Here is a 10,421-nt window from a genome sequence, read left to right as displayed (position 1 = left end):
AGGTTCACATGGAATCAACTAACCCATAAGTTTACAGCATATATCTCAAGGCAGGAAAACAGGCAACCAATTACAATGCTTCTTATAAAACAAGAATAATCATCACATTCACCCCTCCTTTTAAAATATACTTCAACCTAGGTAGCCTTTACAGTTTACAATTAGTTATTTATGACTAGAGCAATACATATATAATGCCTTCAGCAATTTTAAAATTTTACTATTAAATTATTAATTATTTTAAAGTCCATTTTTAATATTTATCGGTCGACCGGATATCTTGTTCGTGTCGACCTTCTTAGCCTTGGTGGAGTTCCTTGCCCTCCCACACCAGGAGACACAGAAATATCTTCTGCAGGGAGGCTATCAATATCCCGATTATCAACGGTTTCCGGATTGGAAGTCCCATTAGAAGGTAGACTGGGGAGGGTCATGAACATCCATCGGGGGCAGACTAAGAGAATTGTAAGTGTCTGCAATAGGATTGGAAATGTTCGTAGAATCTGTGACGACATCAACATTATCTGAATTATGGCTATTGTTAATGTCCTCAGGAGAGAGCTGGCCACCACAAGGAGCCTAAGTCTTTAACTGAAGCCGTACTTTCTTTCCCATCTTGGAATCGAATGTGAGCATATTGGGAATTTGCCTCCAATAGCTCCACCTCCTCCACTAAAGGATCATACTTTGACAGTCTAACATGGCGTCGGAGCAGCACAGGTCCCTGCATAGTAAGCCATGAAGGGTACCCGAATATCCCGTAGTGGATCTCCGCGGATAGTTGAAGAGCCTTTCATGGGGGGGTCACATTAGTAGCCGTTGAAAGCAATGATCTAATGGAATGCAGGGCATCAGGCAGTACCATTTCCCACTGTGTATTCTTAAGGTTCCGGGATGTCAAAGCCAACAAAACTGCCTTCCAGATCACCCCATTGTATCGTTCGCACTGTCCATTACCCTGGGGATTATACGGGGGTGGTTCTGCTAGTAGAAATTCCCCGACTCTGGAGGTATTCCTTCAACTGGGAAGACATAAAAGAACTTCCCTGATCCGAATGGATATACGCAGGCATCCCAAAGATGACAAAAAGTTGAGTCAGACATTTAATAACTGTAGCAGCCTGATACATCTGCACAAGGAAAAGCAAAAGGGAACCTTGAAAACTCATCCACAACAGTAAATATATATCGATTCTGAGTCGTTGAAGGAAGAGGCCCCTTAAAATCAACGCTCAGGCATTCAAAGGGAGAAGTAGCCTTTATAAGATGAGCTCGTTGAGGCTTAAAGAAATTTGGTTTACACCGGGCGCAGACAGAGCACGACGAAGTCATCTGCTTGACGTCTTCAACTGAAAAGGGCAAATTCTTACTGCGTACGAAGCGTATCATCCTCGTAACACCAGGATGGCACAAAGCATTATGAAGATTAATAAGCGTATCTCCGTGAAGCACAGAACAATAAGCCCTCGACAGCGCATCAGTGGCAACATTATCCTTCCCCGGACGATAGACTATATCGAAATGGTAGCATGCCAACTCGATCCTCCACCTCATTATTTTATCATTCTTAATCTTTCCAAAATGTTTGACATCAAACATGAAGGACACAGATTTTTGGTCAGTTACTAACGTAAAATGTCGCCCAGATAAATAATGTCTCCATTTACGCAGTGCTTCTACTATTGCGTATGCCTCTTTCTCTATTGATGAATGTCTCTGCTCACTATTGCTCAGAGTACGTGAGAAAAAGGCCACAGGTCTTCCATTTTGGTTCAGGGTAGCCCCAATTGCAAAATCGGAAGCGTCCGTCTCAATCACAAAGGGAACCTGCTCATCAATAGAATGCACAACTGCTCCAAGGATATCCTTTTTAAGATTATCAAAACACATCCTGGCCTCCCATGATAGAGGATATGTCATAACCCGAATAAGGGGCCGGATCTTCTGTGAGAAGTTTGCAATCCAATTAGAATAATAAGAAAACAGTCCAACAACTCGTTGCAAGGCCTTAGAATTAGTAGGGCAAGGTAAATCAATCAGTGGTCGCAGCCGTTCTGGATCTGGTTTAATCTTGTTTCCCGAGATAATATACCCCAGTAAATTTACCTCGGTGGTCGAAAAGATACACTTCTCTTTATTGAAAGTTAAGCCAACTTTTTCCGCAACTTGAAGGAATCTTTCTAGATTAAAATCGTGCTCCACCCTTGATTTGCCACACACCGTGATGTCATCTAAATATGAGAAGGTGTCAGAGAGAGAGTTATCACTTATAAAAGCATCCATTGCCCGTTGAAAACAGGCGACACCGTTAGTAACATCGAATGGTACTCGGCAAAACTGGTACAGCTTTCCGCCAGCTTCAAAGGCCGTATATGGTTTGTCCCTCTTAGCGATAGGAATCTGATGATAAGCACTCTTTAGGTCAATAGTGCTAAAAACCTTATATTGAGATACTTTATTGATAAGCTCGTCAATCTTAGGCAGGGGGTACGCATCTAATTGAGTATACCTGTTAATAGTTTGAGAGTAGTCTATCACCATTCGCTTCTTATGTCTCTCATTAGTGGTGACAACTACCTGTGCCCGCCAGGGCGAAAAACTAGGTTCAATGATTCCTTCCGATAAAAGACGTTGAACTTCAGAATTAATAAATTCTTTATCCTGACTGCTATACCTTCTTGACTTGGTAGCAATTGGCTTACAGTCCAGCATCGAATCACCACACGCTCTCTCTTTTCCCCCCAGTCGCTCTCTCTCTTCCCCCCCAGTCGCTCTCTCTCTTCCCCCCCAGTCGCTCTCTCTTCCCCCCCAGTCGCTCTCTCTCTTCCCCTCCAGTCGCTCTCTCTCTTTCCCCCCCCCCCCCACCAGTCGCTCTCTCTCTTCCAACAACAATATGCCCTCGAAAAAGCCTCGGCACCGCCGGGCACTCCAGCTACTCTATATATATAAACGGATCGTTCTTTCTGTCCGTTTGTCTATCTGTCTGTCCTTCTGTCTGTCCTCGGGTGTGCGTCTGTCCGGCTATGCGCTCGAAAGTTACAGAGCGTACCTACGCGTGCGTTACGTCGAAAGAAAGCTCACCGTTCCAAAACGATGGTAAGCGTATTTACATTTCGGCCGGACAAAAATTGCGCCCGCGGTATCCGAAAAACCTTCAACATTCCGCTCATTAGCATCTCATTATCTGCTCATTAGCGATCAAGTGACCTCGAGGTCGACCAATCGTACGCCGGGTTGCTGGCGCGTGCGGCTGGGCCCTCCTACGGTCGACTGACGGGACGATTGACCAATCCTACGCTTCGGTCACCTGACGGTCGACCAATCGGTGCGTGTGTGGGCAGGCCTTATCGCTCTGAACCGAGGTGAGTGGCCGCCATCTTGATTCTAAACTTTTCATTTCTTTTTCCCGCTTTGTGTGTGTTTCTTTTCAAATCTACATTTCCAGCCAAAAAAAAGTTGCTTTTAAAACACAAATTGTTTTTAAAAAAAGTTAATTAATTTGTAAATCTTTTCTTTAACCTCTATAATTCTTCTACCTTTCACCGTTTTTCCAGGCCCGGGGCCTAGGCTTCTCCAACTGCCAGCAGTGCAACTCTAGACCCAGGCTCCTGGCCTAGATAGAGACAAACACCGGCAGAGGGCAGAGGGTGTGCTGCCTCAGCTCCATTCCCGGGGTCAGTAGGTGGGGAGGCTTCATAAGCAACTGGGGTAGGTCGCAAGCCCCGAATAATAATCTGAAGATCCTGTGTTTGCAGCTGAGGAAATTTCTTCTGCAGACAGCCGCAGGTTAACGGCAGCCATCTTTGTCAAGGAGGGTGAAAAGTTTCAGTGCGACGCCATTTTGATTCAGTGTGTAACAGAGTGCATGCGTGGCCATCTTAGTACAGGAACATAGAGTGGGTGGGGCTTCTGTGCTCCAAATCTGCGTCTGTGACAGACAATCGACTGTGTAGCTGTGCAAGGTCTGTCGCTATAGCAACAGCTTTAGCTACAGAGCTTCAGGGCCACACCTGAGTGTTTAGAAGCTGTTGCTAAGCAACAGTGTTTGTTGTTAAATACAGAGATAAGAATCTCCGTATCTCTCAACATTAACTCTGAAGAGTGGGTGCCGGATAGCACAAAGTTTCCTGTACTTTAAGTTTATCTCCCCCCTCTCTTTCCACCCCCACCCCACACCCCCTTCCCCCCCCCAACCCCCATAGAGGCACAGCATATATAGTCAGAGAAAACTGCCAGATGATTACAGGTAATCTTTCTAACTGCCCTTTATCACACCTTGGCAGAGAGATAATCACAGCAATCAAAGGTGTGAATGGTGTCCAAACAGGTCAGTCAGGAAAACATTACATCAAAGAACAATGAGGTGGGGTCACAAGGGGTCAAACAATGACATCAACAAGTTCCATCCCACCATCAAACTCACCATGGACTACTCCTCAGAATCGGTTCCATTCTTGGACACACGAATCTCCATCAAAGACGGACGCCTCAGCACTTCGCTCTACCGCAAGCCCACGGACATCCTCACGATGCTTCACTTCTCCAGCTTCCACCCTAACCACGTTAAAGAAGCCATCCCCTATGGACAAGCCCTGCGAATACAAAGGATCTTCTCAGACGAGGAGGAACGCGATGGACACCTACAGACGCTGAAAGACGCCCTCGTAAGAACGGGATATGATGCTCGACTCGTCGATCGACAGTTCCGACGGGCCACAGCGAAAAATCGCATAGATCTCCTCAGAAGACAAACACGGGACACAACCAACAGAGTACCCTTTGTCGTCCAGTACTTCCCTGGAGCGGAGAAACTGCACCATGTTCTTCGCAGCCTTCAACATGTCATCGATGACGACGAACACCTCGCTAAGGCCATCCCCACGCCTCCACTACTCGCCTTCAAACAGCCGCCTAACCTCAAACAGACCATCGTTCGCAGCAAATTACCCAGCTTTCAGGAGAACAGCGACCACGCCACCACACAACCCTGCCACGGCAACCTCTGCAAGACATGCCAGATCATCAACATAGATACCATCATCACACGTGAGGACACCACCCACCAGGTACATGGTACATACTCATGTGACTCTGCCAACGTTGTCTACCTCATACGTTGCAGGAAAGGATGCCCCGGAGCATGGTACATCGGCGAGACCATGCAGACACTGCGACAACGGATGAACGGACACCGCACAACAATCGCCAGGCAGGAGTGTTCCCTCCCAGTCGGGGAACACTTCAGCAGTCAAGGACATTCAGCCTCCGATTTTCGGGTAAGCATTCTCCAAGGCGGCCTTCGAGACACACGACAACGCGAAATCGTCGAGCAGAAACTGATAGCCAAGTTCCGCACTCATGAGGACGGCCTCAACCGGGATCTTGGGTTCATGTCACGCTACATGTAACCCCACCTGACGTAGAGTCATCCAGACTCGAGTCGTTGTTGGCTTGTTCTCTCTGCACAGATGCGGCCGGACCTGCTGTGATTTCCAGCAAAGTTTTTTTTTCTGTTTTTCATACAGACCCCAGCATCTGCAACATTTAACCTCTTGTGACCCCACCTCATTGTTCTTTGATGTAATGTTTTCATGACTGACCTGTTTGAACACCATCCACACCTTTGATTGCTGTGATTATCTCTTTGCCGAGGTGTGATAAAGGGCAGTTAGAAAGATTACCTGTAATCATCTGGCAGTTTTCTCTGACTATATATGCTGTGCCTGTATGCTTCTCTTCACTTCACCTGATGAAGGAGCAGGGCTCCGAAAGCTTGTGATTTCCAATAAAGCTGTTGGACTATAGCCTGGTATTGTGTGACTTCCTACATTTACCTAAATCTAGAATCTTAGTAGCTGTTTCGTGTTTCTCCCTTTCAAACGCTACATTGAACTTGATCATGTTATGATCGCTATTGGATAAATGTTCATGTTAACTAAATCTCGTCATTACTCATTACTAAATCTAATATGACATGGCCCCTTGTTGCCTTTAGGACATATTGTTGTAACGTATAAAGACCATAATGCACATTTCACCATTATATGGATCTAAACTGTGCTGTCAATCTTAATAACATGAGATCAATAAATACCACTTGCAGATCATGCCAAACAGTGATAGAAAGGTAATTTGTTTTGTAAACAAAATTAAAACAATTCAAAATATATTCTCAATTGTAATGGGATTTGTTTGCATCAGATTATATTGGTCACAATTCTGAGGTCATATGAAAGTTTCTCCAGCTCGGCAAATGCCTCCTGTGGTTTATGATCTCACGTTCATCCTTTCAGTTATGTTATAGCCTATTGTTAAGAAGGTACTATACAGTACTTACTTTATCTTGAAATAATTTCTCTTGCTTACTATGATTTGCTTGATCAAATTCCATTTTATTTATCTACTTGTGATTAATTCATTACAGACACAGTAACTGAATTTAATCTGGCTAGTTTGATTACACCTTATAAATATTAATTATGAAGTTATTCTAGCGGTTATTTTGAGATTTTAGTTGTATATTAGGAGCATTCAAATGAAGTTTGTAGAATTGGAAACTTATTGAAGGAAAGGTGCAAAGTAAGGTGAATAACCGAGACTTGGCTAAACCAGGACATTGCATCCTCAAAGAAATAAGGCAAGTGCCTTGGCTAATGCAGCAAATGCAGTCTAGATTGAGGTCAAGGAAAGAAGTCAGTCATTGAATGTTATTACAGATGTCCCTTTATAGATAAGGGAGGCCTGTAAAAATGTGATAGCGATGTTATGGAGGATTTCAGTTACCCAGGTAGTGACTGAGAAAAGAGGAGTCAAAAATCTAATGGAATAATGCATGTTTGGTAGATACTAAAGGAATGCCTCCTTGCCTAGTTTGTTGAGCAGTGAATGTGGTTGAAGGTTATTCTGGATCTAATCTTTAGGCATCGTATATAAGGCACAAATAGGGGAGCCAGTAATCATATTAGTAATTAACTGCTCAGAAGAGTATGAATAAAGCACACAGGCACACACACGTAAAAAATTGACTTTAAAAAGAGACAGCTTTGAGGGAATGAGTTTGAACAGGTTAATTGCAATATTATAATGGTTGGATAATCTACAGTAGATGAGTGTGAATTATTTAAGCAGCTGTTGGTGAACCTTCAATCAAAAATCACTCCGGCAAATCAGTATAAAGGGCAGTGGAGGCCAATGCAATTAAGGAGCTATGGAAAGAAACATATTGAAGATAAGCAGCTGGCTTTTTAAACATATGAAGAACCTGGTAGGTGAGAGAATTGGGTAAATTGTAGAGACAAGCAAAACTAGGTTTAAAATTATAATTAAAGAAGTTAAGAGGAACATTGAACTTAAGACTGCTGAGAAGATCTCAAGTAACAATAAAGGTTTATTTTCCCCAGAAGTATTTACACATTAAACACAGGATAAAATAAAATACAGATCCACTTAAAATGATGGTGACAGCTGCAATATGGGTATAAAGAAATAGCAGAATCATTAATTACTTCACATCTGTCTTCACCCAAGAACAGGAGGGAAAGTTGCCTACGACAGAAATCAAATTTGTATGAATGGCACATTTTACAAATGACAATGGATATGTTACTTAAAAAAAATCCTTTTCAAATGTGCGAAGCACCATATCCAGACTACACTGATGTAATCTCAGCAGCTTGGAAATTGGCTAACAGAACTCTAGTTTTTAAAAAGGGTGCGGAGACAAGCTGGAATTATAACCCCAATTTGGTGTGACTGGCAAAATTGGAGCTGTGCTTGTTTGTGGCACTGGCTCATCTGCACCACCAGCAGGGAGCACTGGTCTCACTGAATTTTGCAAAGCAAGCCCCTCCCCGTCAGTCCATGTGCTGCATAGTTTCCCTGTGCAGGGTGGCGCACTGCATATTGTTTGGCTGGGAGTCCCAAGTTTGGGCAAGCCAGCAGCTCTTCCAGGGTTGCTGCTGGTAATTAAAAAGGAGTTCTGTGCTCCTTTTCGGCATCACCATTAAGGAATACTGCATAGGCAAAATGTGTGTAACAAAGGCAGTGGGGAAGACCCAAGCATGTATATAGACTTCTTAGAGCTTTTGCTTCAGGAGATGCAGAAGATGCAGCACAGGAAGGTGGCACTCTTTGGTGTTGAAGTCCATCTGTCTGTTAAAGCAGAGGTGCAAGCTGAATAAGGATGGATGTAGCGAGGTGAATGAATGTAGTTCAGTAAGTGAATGTTTGTCTCATACCTGGGAGCAAATGTGCAAACAATTTAATAGCACCATGAGGAATGCCAAGAGAAGTGTATCCACCTTTGTATACATGCTTTCTCCTTGTCCATAGAAAGTATAAATGTTTGTCTCCTACACCCTCAGGAAGATAGAATGCAGAACACTTTTTCACACAACTAGCTGCAGCGTGCCACTGCTGAGGGACACAGTAAAACCTTCACATCAATTTGAAGTTCAGCTCGTAAAGACTACTGCCAGCAGAAACACAATTCCAGTTAATTTGCAATATCCTGGCACCAGGCAGGCAGTTTTCAGAGAACAGGGATAATGTTTAGGATGCTCGGGTAGTTGCTATCATCTTCCTAAATGTGTTCTGCTTATAGGTCAAGGCAGCACATAACCACTAAGAAAGGATCGGGACAAGAAGTAGTCCAGCCACGCTTAGTAGCTCACCCACTCTGAGGTAATGACCCTGACCTTTTTTGGTGCAAATGTTTTGAAGATTGGCAAGGGTAAATTTAGAGGCATCATGCCACCACTTAGCTAGTATCCGCCTTTTATTATTATCCTTCCTACACTCGATCCTTATGGTCGTGGCTAAACTTGCTAAGCAGATGCATGATACACAAAATGTCTTTGGAACTCGCCCCTCTTTGAAGGCATTGTCTTGGGGATGCATTTTAAATGATCTTTCTTTACTTGTAGGTTCTTCCCAAGACAAGGGATCAACAGCTGGCATCGTGGACCCTGGCACATCACAGCAGCTTGCGTCAAGCCCCACCTTCCCGTCCCCCATCCACTCTGCACCATCACCGACACTAGCGCCGTGGAAAATATAGTGAGTGAGTTTGAGGAAGGTGCACTGGGTGATTTTGTCCTAGTTATTCAACTGATGCAGCACTATGTGAGCAATCAAAGGGATTCCCACCCTCCTATCTTTGTTAACTGTAACTTATAATATAGCAGCAATTGCCAGTACTTCAGGAAATTCTTGATGAGCAAACTGAAGGCTTTAGCAAAAAGGCCTAAGTACACAAAGGAAAGAAATATGCAAGGTGTTTTATGTAGAAGTATACTCACTAAGGGGGAGGGGGTGGTGGGGTACCTACACATCAGCACTAACTCAAACTCAAGTAACTTTGTTTTAAGGATTAGTCCAAAAGAGGCTAGGCTCACTGAGTTGTAATGTGCCCATTTTATATGGATTAAGCAGAACATTGCTCAAAGACATAATTCAGCATGGGACCTCATTTTAGTAATTGTTAAATGTGGATTTGGCTTGGCTCCAGTGCCATTTCCTTTCTTCCCAACTACCCTCCAACTCCACCCCCCCCCTCCCCCGGCAAAAAAGTTGGATGTTACAAAATTGTGCCTGCAAAGCTGGAGATGCAATTTTCTGACCAATGCCCGGCAGTAGTGAGGCTTCACGCCAAAGGTGGAGCCTTATAAAATCGGAGTTTACAAATCAGAATGGTCACAATCAGCTGTCATCAAAATTTTCAAAACTGTTTTAATAGATTTATAGTGAAAACGTACAAAAATACCACTGCTAAAGACAGTCACAAAAGATTCAGGAAAAAGAAGGTTGTGCTTAATTAACCCGGTGTTTTTGAACAGTGTTACTGACATGATGGGCTGGATTTTGATACTGGCGGCGTGTAGGAGGCGGGACTACAACTTTCGGGGTTGTAGTCCCGCCTCCATCGAGTTGTAGCCAACCCACGCGATTTTCACTTGATTGACCTTGTTGAGCCTGCCCAGCGGGCTCAGCAGGCCAATTAAGGGCCACCTGGCAACAGGTGACGTCACAGATTGACATTTCATCTGTCGAGCTTTTGACAGATGAAATATCAGCGTTTGACAGCTCTTTGAAGCTGTCAAACACTGACAATCTGTACTCTAAGTTAATTCCTTCCTCTCAGGCTGATTTAGAGATCTCTCCAGAACAGAAAGCTGAATGCTGTAACTTTTGACAGCTCGCGGCCATTCTGCTTTCTGTGCCGGTGAGATGAGGGACTCCCGAGATCTGAAGGAAGGAAGGCTGTAAAGGTAAGAAAAGGTAAGTAAAACTTCTTTAAACACTTTACACACACCAAACACACTTACCTCTGCACTCGTGCACCCATCACTCACCTGAACACCGGACATCTCGAACCCTCCAAGCCCTTCAGCCCGACGGTCCGCCTCGCTAACTTGGCGAGG

This window comes from Somniosus microcephalus, chromosome 5 (assembly GCF_052327205.1).
Source record: "Somniosus microcephalus isolate GS21.2 chromosome 5, FLI_Smic_1.0, whole genome shotgun sequence".
NCBI classification, from domain to species: Eukaryota; Metazoa; Chordata; class Chondrichthyes; order Squaliformes; family Somniosidae; genus Somniosus; species Somniosus microcephalus.
This window is presented reverse-complemented; position numbering follows the sequence as displayed.